The sequence below is a fragment of the Euprymna scolopes genome, chromosome 3 (genome assembly GCF_053919585.1).
Source record: "Euprymna scolopes isolate OS-2025 chromosome 3, ASM5391958v1, whole genome shotgun sequence".
Classification (NCBI taxonomy): Eukaryota; Metazoa; Mollusca; class Cephalopoda; order Sepiida; family Sepiolidae; genus Euprymna; species Euprymna scolopes.
Genome location: NC_136484.1, coordinates 121245124 through 121257984, shown reverse-complemented (window position 1 = coordinate 121257984; position 12861 = coordinate 121245124). Strand labels below are relative to the sequence as shown.

The following is a 12861-nucleotide window of genomic DNA, read 5'->3' as shown; positions in this document are numbered from 1 at the left end:
TTGTGAGATAAAACGAAATCACAATATTACGTTTTACTAAAAAAAGCTGACAGGGGAAATGCTTAAGTTCTTTTGTTTACGTCACCTGGCAGAAGTAATTACAAATGTCCGGCAAAATCTATTTTCCATTTAATGTTTATCGAAAACAGTTTTTCTTTATTTTTCTAACTTATCACGTTCCGTAATTCTTGGATAAGTTACTATTTGCGACATAGCTGTTACGCAGATACAGCTTGTTTCGCTTGAAATATAATATCGTTTCGTTTGTATAATATAGAAGCACTCACTATTTTGTTCAATCTCAAAAATAGGCTTCAATATTTATGAAGCTGATTTCATCCATATCAGATAAATTGAATATAGATTGTGGATTACTAGAGAACAAAAAATGTTAATTTGGTATTGAGTAATCGAGAACCCAAAAAGAATAGATTATATCTACATCACGTTTTTATATATATTATTTGAACTATTTCATCACTATTAAAAAAAATTTAGGATCCATGGAATAAAGTTATGTGGTCTTTTTTTTAAAAAAAAAAAAACAAGGAAATTGTCGGTCATGTTTCGAGTAATAACGAAAACTTTATTCTCGAAAAAATCGAATTTCAACAAACAATGCTTTCTACTTAATTGCTCCGTTGTTATTAGTAATATTACATTACATAAAACACTTTCATTGTCCATTGATCCGCCATTATTACGCAATAGTAACTAAAACAAGGGAAGTAACCCAGTTTGGAATCTTTAAGCATAATTTGCATTTTTTCTTCGAAAAAAATATTTTCCTTAATATTTTACTTTATCAGTTTTCGTAATTTTTGAATATCTTATTAATTTCGATGTGGCATTAAGTAGAAAAAAATCATTTTACTTGAAATTTAAAAGTCGGATTTTAGGTATTCCAGACAAGCGCCATTTTTTTTTTTTTTTTTTTTTACTAGATTGTCTTTAATCTTAACCCAACCCCTCAAATGCGGAGGTAATATCAAACATGATATAATTACCAACGAACAGCCACTACGAAAAATAGATTCCAAATTAACTTGATGAAGCTTGAACACTGACTTTTTCAAGTCTGTTCATGGCATAATTTTTCTTATGGCACGGTAACTGCGCGTCAAGAAGCGAGATAAACTTTTTTAGCGTATCTCACTTTCTCCGGATATTGCACTGACGAATTATTACTTAGCTAAGCATAAAAACAATTTTATATGCTGAATACGTGTTTTACAGTAAAGGCAAGGCTAATGATTTTATTACTATTTCTGATCAATATCATTTGGAGATTATATTACATAGCTTAGCACACATTTTGAAGGTATGTTATAATTTTAATTAAGTAAATTTTAAGACACTAAATTTATGTCAATAAAACCGATGTGTGTACGCATGCGTGTGACAACGTCAGGCTCCATGGAAAAATAAAGTCACGTTTTCGGCATAAAAAGGCACCGGGAACATATGTTCGACAACTGTATTACATGGCGAAACAATTTATTTTTTAACAAATGGGATTACCACATATCGATATCCGGAGACCAGTCGAGAATAAGGGTTAATGTGTGTATTGTAGTCATTGGGATAGTAGTGTAGTAATCGTTGTAGTGGAAATATGGTATAATTAGATTTACGAAGACGGTTCAATAAGAATTTGTTTACGTTGGACTTAAAGACGACGATAGAAAGCAGACCAGCGGAACGGAACAGAGTTCCATAGGCGGTCAGCTCTTGTGCATGCTATCATTCGGAGTCTGTGATCGAAAACTCGTTGCATTTGTAAAACTGATTATGATATTAGCTATTAAGCACTATTAAAATACTGAAATATTTCTATTTTTAATCCTCAGTTTTAAAACAGGTTTTAAAAAATTTGTAGTGTAATGTAAAGTATTATATATTGTTGACGGGCACTGCAGAAAAGCGTGTGAATCTTCCTTCCAGTGCACTGCGATGAGACCCCAGTCAATCAATCCATTTGATTGGAGAATGGTCGATTTCACCGATTTGGATAACAGTGAAAGTGTTTGAAGCGTAAAAGATTCGATAATTGTCATTCAATTCCGGACAATTTCTGGTCTCCGTTCTAGTATTTTTACAAAAAAAAAATAAAGGTAAAAATGTATACACTAAAATATTTTTTATTACTTATGCCTTAATTTATGCTCATGTGTATATAGTATGTGATGATTCATTTAAGCTAATTAACCGATCATTATGAATATTGTTTGGTTGTGTTTTACGGTATATCCACCCTTTTCGAGTTATTTAATTGTGGAAATAGTAATCATGTTGCATCCAGTTATTTTATAGGTTTTTATTCTTCAATCGCTAGTTTGTAATGTTTAGTTTAGTTGTTTTATAGTGGATTTTATCGTTTTTGTTCCCTGCCCTGCAGAACATGAATGAGTTTTGCAATGGAAAAGGAAAATTGTTACAGTATTCATTTTCTATACATTTTAAGTTAGAAAACTAGTTAGGAAGTGGGGTAGGGGGAGATAGAAAGAGAAAAGGGAAATGGGAAGAAGGAAATGCGGGATAGTTGGGTCATTGTTTTTGTTTTGTAGAATATAATTAAGTTTTGCAAAAGGAAAAAGAAAAAGCATCAATGTTAGGTGCATTTCGTCTCGGGAAGCAAATATATTTCTTTTGCACTTAAAAAAAAAATTAATTGAAAATTTTATATCTATATTATTAATTGCTAGATGAAAGATAATGTTTTTAAATTGCAACAAAATCTACATTACATAAAATAAATCAAAGGTAATTTTTTGATTCAATTTAAATTAAATTTTTATACCTTACTTTGTAAAATTTATAAAAGTGCACTTTGAAGATAAATAAATTTCAAATTGAATCTTGTACCATTATTTTTAAAGCCTATAGTAAAAACATTTTGTTTAACAATTTTCATGCCTTGGATGAAATGCTTTTCTAACTTGTATCTTTTTAAGATTATATTTTAAAACTCATTTATTTCAGTTTGTATTTCTCCTCACACCACAACTCATTTTTTGCAACCCCCTCTTTGTAATACAGGTCTGAATAATGAGAAAATCTGATTTATTTTTAACAAAATCTTTAAAATAACTTTTTAGATTAAATTTTTTTAAACTTCTTTCAGAATAGAAAATCTTTAAAATGTAATAAGGAACATATTTCATATAGGTTTCATTAACAAATATTCAGTACATAACGAGAAAAATATAGTCCTCGCCAGCGAAAGTGTTGTTATTCCATTATTATTTAACACATTGTTTGCCCTGCTCTTTCGCGTGAGGTCTAATAAGAAAAAAAAAATGGAATTAACCACTTTAAGCAATGAATGAATTTTGCGCAAAAGTAATAGAAATGTTGGCAAGTTGAAATGAACATTTGGCAGTTCAACTTGCTGACATTTCTGTACACATTCATCCATACAAAGATTTTACTCATTATAAACTATCCTAAGTGTATGATTGCTATTTCCTATTAATTTCAGTGTTATGTAACTAGTAGTTGAAGTTAATCGGTTAAATATTTTCATACAGACCCGCACACCTAAATATACATATGTGCTGCTTTATATGGCTTGCACTAAAGTTTAAGATGCAAAAATCGGCCAGCCTGGTTCTATTGTGCTATAACCATAATCACTCATTTCCAACGCGCCCCTGTCTTATCAAATAACCTACTATTGATTGTATATCCCGGACACTTGTACAGTTATAAAATTTCTCAAATGCACTTGTGATGTTAGGTTGTATAAGAATGTTAACTTTGGTCAAAATCTGATTGCCTTCTTTAATCGGATATTTTGATTTTCAATGCTTATCAAAACCTATTTATGAACACTCCCAGACATAAAATGTATTTGCGTGAATTTTTTTTTTAAATCGACCCAGTCGTTTCAGAGACCATATAGCTCGAACTTTCATACACGGCGTAGTTTACGAGATTTCTAGATTATCGACATCTTTGCCTTTACATTATTTTATTACGTAATTATTGACAAGTCTGTTTTAACCGCTCTGTTTTTGCTTTCAAATTTCTTACGTTTCTTTAAACTGAATTTTGTGTGTAATTTTGGTTTTCTGTCAGTTTTTATTTTTGTATACATTTTTTTTTTTAATGTGGGTAAAATAAAGATCCTCTAACTTTCTGGATCAGATTAAAAATTACCTCACTTAAGCGTAGAACGATTTTCTCCTGTCCTCAGGCAATTAATGAAATACTTCTAGACTGAGGCAATTTTTTTTTTTCAATCCGGCTGCACTTTTATGGAGATAATTTTCTTTTCCAAATTCAGAAGAATAAAAGTTCATTATATACACGGATGAACTTATTTTTGATGTGAGTGAAAATCCAGTTCCTCTGAAAGAACAGCTCTGAATTGGAATAAAATTCCAAAATTGCCTTTGTCTAGAAGGATGGATTTCTCTTGACAAACAGAAGTCCTAGGCCGAGGCATTTTTTTTTGTTCCAATTCATGACCCTATGCTACGATTGAAACAAGTTTAATTAAACTCTTGGAAATATTTGTTTCTTATTCAACCTGGTAAGTTGTAAATTTTGCGGTTGGTTTATTATTTCACTTCGGGACATTTAAATAACGTTTACGTAACAATTCTAAGAAGAATATATAAAATATGTAAGTGCCCCTTTAGGGGGGTGGATAAGATTTCCCCCCTCATTACATAAGTTTATTATCCTCTCTTTAATCAAAAAATCCGTGTAGACAGATTTATTTCTGTTCCTATCAGAAGTGGTCCTTTGGTGGGAGACTGATTTCCTATAAAATAAAGTAATTCCACGTCCAACTGACCTCGTGGGGAGATAAGTAAATAGGATCATTGAACAAATAATTTTGTGTTAAAAATATAAAACAAAACATGGCCGCCAGCCATGAAAATATAGAAAAGTCGGATTTTCGAAAGTTTAAAAAGTCCATTAAAATTTTAGTTCAGGACAAGAAATAAAATTTAAGACCAACACCAAATTTTATCCAAAACAGTTAACGAAAATACTGCGAAACAGGGGCGATATTCCAACTAACTATGCTACGATTGAAACAAGTTTAAGAAACAAGTATTTTTAAAAGTTTAATATGATTATTCAACTTGGCAAGTTGTAAATTTTGCGGTTGGTTTGAGTATTTCCCTTTGGGACATTTATAAATAATGTTTACGTAACAGGTCTAAGAATAATAATAAAAAAAAATATGCAAGAAGTAGATACAAGTCCTACGTAGCTTTCATTTTAATTCGTCTGGTGCCAGAGAAATAATCCACAGTAAAATGAGGTCACGTTAATGTGCCAACGTTTTTTTTTTTTATTAAAACTATGGAATTTGCCTCAATGTAGGTTCTTTTACAGCTTTGGAAATATTTTTTGTAAATTCGGTCACTAAAAATTACCCTTTATGCATATTAAATAAATTATAAACTAAGTGATTTCAAAAACCAAAAATAGAGTTAGTTTTATTTCGATTAGTCGAAGAAAAATAGGAGGGAGTGATTAAGGACATATTTGGAAAGAAACTGGATTATTAAAGTAACGCAGATGAATAGATCTGTTTGAAATAATTTCCAAGTGGAGTTAATTTTCCCAAGGATTATGCTTTTTTTTTTTTTTTATACATTAATATTTTTTAACTAGTCGTTGAAAAACTAAATATTTTCTGAAGAAATTAAAATTGGAATGTTTTACGGACAATATCAATAAACGGAAAAGTTTTTTTTTTAATTTCAGATAAAATGGAATTCTTATTTTAAGATGTAAAGCAAAACCTGGAAAATATGTACCGACGCCTATAGTAAAATACATACATATTATACACACGTATACACACACACACACACACGTGGGTGTGTATTAACATATATATATATATATATATATATATATATATATATATATATATATATGTATGTATATAAAAGAAAATATTAATTCATGAAAATACATATTTAATAACGCGCGCGCAAAAAAAAATAAAAACAAAAAAAAAAAAACAGCTAAGACAATTCGTGTATAAAAAAAAAACAGACCTAGATATGAAATACATACAGCAAATATGAGGAAAAAAAAATTCTAGAAATATATACACAGGCGGGGCGGGGGGGGGATATCAGAAAAATAATTTTATTTTAATCAAGGAAAAATTGAACCCCAACGATCCATCTTCCGTATATATATATATATATATATATATATATATATATATATGTATATATATATATATATGTGTGTGTAAACACTATGTCAGGCTTAATAGCCCGTTTTCTTGACTTCTCACAGCCTTTCGTAAATTTTGCTGATGTCGTTGAAAGATCTCACGTGAATATGATAGCCGGGTCGTGTTGCGAAAAGTATGCACTTCAATCTATCAAAATATCTTTTCCTGTCGTGGCGAGACAAATGCCACAAAATCTCCTTATTTCTTGCGAATATAACTAATCGATGAACTACCTCTCCTAATTCGAAAGGGGTTCGAAGTAAAACTAGTAGTTCGATTGTTAAGAGAAGGGGGGGTAGTTTTCCTTTTTCGGATAAAGTGTCAGGTTTGCAAACACCATTTCGAGTTGGGGGAGGGTGTAATTTTTACATTTGAAGCGCGTAAAAAACTGTACCCACTCTAAAAATTGAACGGTAAGACTTTCATTTTCTTCCAAGGAAATAAAGCTTTTCTATTCAATCAATACAAGGATTCAGAAACTTTGACAAGTTACAAGATAAAGAAATCATCTTTTGACAGTAAAACTAAAAATTGAACAATTCAATTAAAATATATCTAATAATGCATAATAAACCATAATTATACAAACACGCACACATATATATATATACATATATATATATATATCTATCCATGCGTGAGTCTGTATGTGTATGTGTGCGTATGTGCGCGCATATGTGTGTCCCTGCGTGTGCATATATAGATATATATATACATATACTCACATATAAGTGAGTGTGTGTGTAGGCATGCATGTTCCTTTTGTCTGTCTATTCGGTCCACTTTTTCTCGAAAGCTACTGGGACGATCTGCCTGAATTTTGTACGACTTGTGTTACGATAATGTGCAGTTAACTAAGTATTATGATATCCCTTCGATATAGTTGGAGATTAATAGGAATTCGTATATAATGAAAAAAATTAGCACAAATTAAAACATACTTAATCAGCAACTTGGCATGAAACACTTAATGGGCTGTGACTTTTGCACGGTTTTAACGAGCTAGTGTCTGTATATGTACATCATTTACTTGTATCTTTAGGAGTGTGGTTAAACGCAAGTTTTTAATGAGAAATATCCAACCCCTCCCCCACTCCAAAAAATGAGACATTCTGAAGTTTAAATTTTAACTATCTCGGTCTAGAAGGATTTTTTTTCACTGGCCGAGGACAGAAAGATGAGCGCGGTAGTATCAGTCATATTTAACGAAGAGCAAAATGTATCTGTTCTGATTAAAAAGTATACTTTAACACTTTACTGCAGTTTCACGGTACCGCCGATTGAGAATTGTGTGTGATTTGGGGCACCTGTTTCTCTAGCCACACTGAGATGTGATACAGCAAAACAGTGACAGACAACGTTTATTTAGCGAGTGATTTTGATTTACCTCGGTAACGTAAAAAGTGAGGGGGCTTTATTTTAAACCCTTAATGAAATGTCATAAGTAGAATAACAAAAAAAAAAAAATAAATCTTAGTGGGGTTTGTGTTATATAATTCACAGGAGGTACGAAAAAGTTGTCAAAAAAGTATACATAACAAATGTTATCAAAGGCAAAACATGTTACTTTTCTACCTAACTGTATACGTTTTTAGTGTTTTTATTAAACGTAAAATGTTTGTTCGGTTCGAAATAAAATATTGAGCGCTATCGAAGAACAGAAAAAAATGGCCTTGATGTCTAGAGTCTCGACAAAGACTTCAAAATAATAAAAATGGTGATAGAAACCCACTCAATAAATATAACAGTGACATTGGTTGTAGAAACCCACCCATTGTTTTATTTCTTGTTTTTAAGTCATTATCGAGACTTCAAAGATAGAGAAATCGCGACTATATTTTCTTGGTCGCTCGTAGCGCTCAACATTACTTGTTTTTCGAACCGAATAAACATTTTACATTGTTCGGTAGGAAAGTAACTTATCTTTCCTACGATTAAATTTATTTTTTTTATGTATTTTTTAAAATACGTTTCGTACCTCTAGATTGTAATACAAACCCAATCTGTTAATACATAATAATTCTTATTTTTCTTAGATGGTTATTTAACAAAACTTCAATGTGGAGGTTCGTGTCGTCCATCCCAACGTGCTTTAAAGAAGGATTTCGCTTAAGTAGTCACACCAGATAAGGCAGACCACCACCACCACATGCTACCATTATTGGCACTGGTTTTTAGATTTCGCAAGGGATAGAGAGAAAGAGAACTTTTTTTTTTTTCTGAAACCTAATATTTTCTACAAATGGGTTATTAGTTAGCATAGAGCAGACTGGAAAATATTTACAGTCATGCGTGTTTAATTTAATGTTACATCAGGTTTTGCAGACGTTAACATCTTTTTCCATCAAAACTTGATATAGCACACTTTGAAAGTAATAGAAAACCTGCAATTGGGTGGTTTTATGTATCAGACATTTAAGACACGTTCTTCCACGTTCTATATTTTAAGTTTCGACGATTTTTTTTTTAAAGAATCGGATAAATTAACATGAAAATTTCCAGATAATAAATATCGAGCTGCACTAGAAGAAAAGGCGAACCGAAGTCTGCAGCAAGCAGTCAGATAAAACAAAAAATCGCATATTTATTGTTTGTCTAAAATAAAAGGTTTTCATAGTTATGAAATCGTTAGTAATATTAAATAATATATTACTTCATGAAATATTTGATTTTTTTTTCTTCTTTTAGAAAAATAGATTTTTTTTATGTGCCAGTTTTCTGCGGACTCCGAGCCGAGCCGCCTATTCTGATTCCAAGATTGAAAATAAAAACTAATAACAAATACTATTTCAAGAAAAAATAATACTTTAATGCATTTTAACCAGGGTAGAAAGTTTTAATTTAATGCAAAAAAAAAAACAAAAAAAAAACAAAAAAAATGTGCACCTACTAGCTCTCTCACTGCCTTTAGGAAAAAATAATCCAGCTAACAGTTGCGAATTTAGAGCAGGAATGCGATTTTTACACGTACGTATAAAACACTAAATTTATAAAATGACTATCTCAAATCTCACCCCCCCCCCAAATATCCTGAATTATGACAGACCAGCGTTTATCAACAACTTCAACCAATCTTTCATAACCATACTACTAACGTGAAGTCCAGGTGGCAACGAACCAGAGGAAATATTATTCGAGGGGTTTGTTTTATAATTAACAAACACAAGAAAAAGGGCGTTAAAATATCAAATATAGAACAAATGTTATAAAATGCAAGGTAAGTTACTCTTCTACCTACCCGAATAAATGTTTGGTATTTCACTTGAAAACGCTTATTCGAGTCAAGGAACATATATTATTGAGCGTTAAGTGAAACCAAAACAAAAAAATGACTGCGATGTGCTTACGTCTTTGAAGTCTCGATAATGACGTAAAAATTTCAAAAACAAATGCTGATAGAAACCCACTATTATCGTGACATTTATTGGGTAGGTTGCTACTGTTCTACCAGTACTTTTTTTAAATTTTAAGCATTATCGAAACTTCACAGATGTAAGAGAAACATCGCAGTCATTTTTTGGTTCTGACGTAGCGCTCAACACGTGTTTTTCAAACCAAATAAACATTTTAAAGTAAAAATACTAAATACTTATTCAGCTAGGTAGAAGAGTAACTTCGGGTTTGTATTACTGTACACAGATTCGAAAAAGTTGTCAAAAAATAAATATATAACAAATAAATGTTATCAAAGGCAAGATAAGTTACTTTTCTACCTAACTGGATATATTTTTTTGTGTTTTTATTCAATGTAACATTTATTCAGCTCGAAAAACAGTGTTTACCGATGTATTGGAAAATTCAAGATGGCGTCTTACACCCTCGTTTCCCAAACTTACGGTGTTAAGGTGTTATAAATAAAAAAAACTATACAAAATACTATTAAAAACCCGCCGAATATATGTCAACCTATGTCACGGTAACATATTGAGCGAGTTTTTAACAGTATTTTAACCGGTTTTTTATTTATAACACCTTTTCCCAAACTTACCGTGTTAAAGAGAGAATCAGACGCCATTTTGAATGTTCCAATACATCGGTAAACACTGTATGGTTTTCGAGCTGAATGAACATGTTACATTGAATAAAAACACGAAAAATGTATCCAGTTGGGTAGAAAGTAACTTATCTTGCCTTTGATAACATTTATTTGTTATATATTTGTTTTTTGACAACTTTTTCGAATATGTGTACAGTACTACAGTAATACAAACCCAAATTTGCTTTAGTATCGATTATAACACATTTTCAGAATGGTCAACAAAACAAAAGTGAACAAATTAAATATAACGGAAATGTTACCAAAAGCATGCGAAATTACTTATCCACCTATGTGGATAAGTTTTTTTGTGTTTTCACTGATTTTTAAAGTGTTTTTATTCATTTATTTTTTTTACTTAAAAAAAGTAGTGTAAAGCGAAAGCGTGTCAAGTAAGAATGAAAATCAAAATTGAACTTCGATAATCGCTTAAAAATCAAAAATTAACCAAGATATTGGTAGAATATTAGATTTTCGCATAATTAATGACATTTATTGGATGTGTATTTAATTTTCGATTTTTGAGCTATTGTCTAGGTCTCTAAAATTAGCATTTTATTATTTTTGGGGTTTGTATTATTGTACACAGATTCGAAAAAGTTGTCAAAAAAATATATATATAACAAATAAATGTTATCAAAAGCAAGATAAGTTACTTTTCTCTCTAACTGGATAATTTTCTAGTGTTTTTATTTAATGTAACATGTTTATTCAGCTCGAAAAAAATACAATGTATTGGAAAATTTAAAATGGCGTCCGGACACGATAAGTTTGAGAAAAGAGGTTGTAAATAAAAATCTAGACAAAATACTGTTAGAAACTCGCTTAATATATGTTATTGTAACATAGGCTGACATATATTCGGTGGGGTTTTAACAGTATTTGGCATATTTATAAAAATTTTAACTCCTTTTCCCAAACTTACCGTGTGAAAGAGAGAGTTGGGCGCCATTTTAAATTTTCCAATACATCGGTAAACACCGTATGTTTTTCGAGCTGAATAAACATGTTACATTAAATAAAAACACTAAAAACATATCCAGTTTGGTAGAAAAGTAATTTACCTTGCTTTGGATAGCATTTATTTGTTATATATTTTTTTTGACAACTTTTTCGAATCTATGTGTACAGTAATACAAACCCGCAAATTTATATAGTCGTCGTAAAACCGAATGTAGACAATATAAAATTGGTATCCTTCATTTACCTCACTACTCAAGTTCGTGGTGGCATAGTGGTTGAATTAATGATTTACATGTTCGTTTTTATTTTTGCACACAAAAAAAATAAAACGGTATTTATTCTGCACTTGATTTCGCGACAATCCCCCCCCCCCCGAAAAAAAAAAATGAATGCTTATGACTAACGAGTACATTGCTTACAATAGAATCCTTGAATATTTTAATACGAGAAGAACGCATTAAAAATAAGTTTTTCATTTTTTTTAGTAACTGACATATCCAAAACTTACGAAAAACTATATAGTAGAAAATTCTTACTGAAAACAACTTTTAAAGACAATTAGTAAAACTTGCATTTGACTAAATTTTTAAAGTTTTCATAAAATTATTTCCCCTGCCTTCCTTACGATTTAACCTCTCCAGTTTTTTTAAGCAAAACCTAATTTATGCTAATTATCTTCGGAAACGTTTTCATAGTTTTCTACCTGACCGTTTTCCGTAATTTGAAAATATATTACAACATAAGTAGATGGGTTCTACTTGAAATTCAATTTTTGTTCTAATAACGCAGAAGCATCCATAAGTTTTAATTGAATTCAATCCAAAATGGCTAATCGACAGTTTGAAGGCTTCAACAACACTTTCGAATTTCATGCCGTCAGAAATATGAATGCTGAATATTTAATATCCATTAGCTATAAATTAAAATGGCCTACTAATTAAATAATTTGCGGTTTTAGTTAAATTTGTAAACCATATATGTCAAATATTGTGGTTCATATGTGCTTCTAAAAAAAAAAAAAAAAAGTTCCGGCAGCGCCCCCTGTCGTATAAAAGAATATTGGATATCTTCAAAGCATTACACTATTGGTGATATGAATTATTTTAAAATGCAGCTGAGAAATTAGTCAAAAGCAATTAACTTTAGTTTACCCACACATTTGTGATGTAGTTGCGCTCGAAACTATTTGAATAAAAAAAAACACATCAGAAAACTTTAAACGTGGAAATACGATTTAAAAAATAGCGCGGATCACTCTCTGCATTAGCATCCAATTTTTACTTAACTCAACAGTTTAATAAACAAGTTCAGTGCAAAACAGTAAAAAAAAAAAAAAGTGTTAAGAATGGATTTCTACATATTTCAGCACGGCCCCTATTGCGCATAAGTACCAAATAATTAATAGAAGTTATAAACAGTTCCGTAATTATTGGTTGTGAGTTAAGTAATGAAAAGTCGGGTATCTTACTTCCTGTCCATAAACATGATGTATGACCTTATTACTTTAGTCATCAACAATACTTACAGAACCAATTTCTTATAACTTCTAAATATTATTTCTTTAACAATAATACGTCAAAAGTTAGTAGGATTATTAAAATAAATTATTTTGCAATAATTTCCAAACTTTTTCCTTTAAAATAAT

The 12861-nt window shown here is 30.6% G+C and overlaps 1 protein-coding gene across 2 annotated transcripts in view; it reads right to left on the bottom strand.

Moving 5' to 3' along the window:
• Positions 1-12861, bottom strand: part of LOC145258239 (cubilin-like) — a 1360229-nt gene that overhangs the window by 799059 nt on the left and 548309 nt on the right. The gene's annotated exons all lie outside the window — the stretch shown is intronic.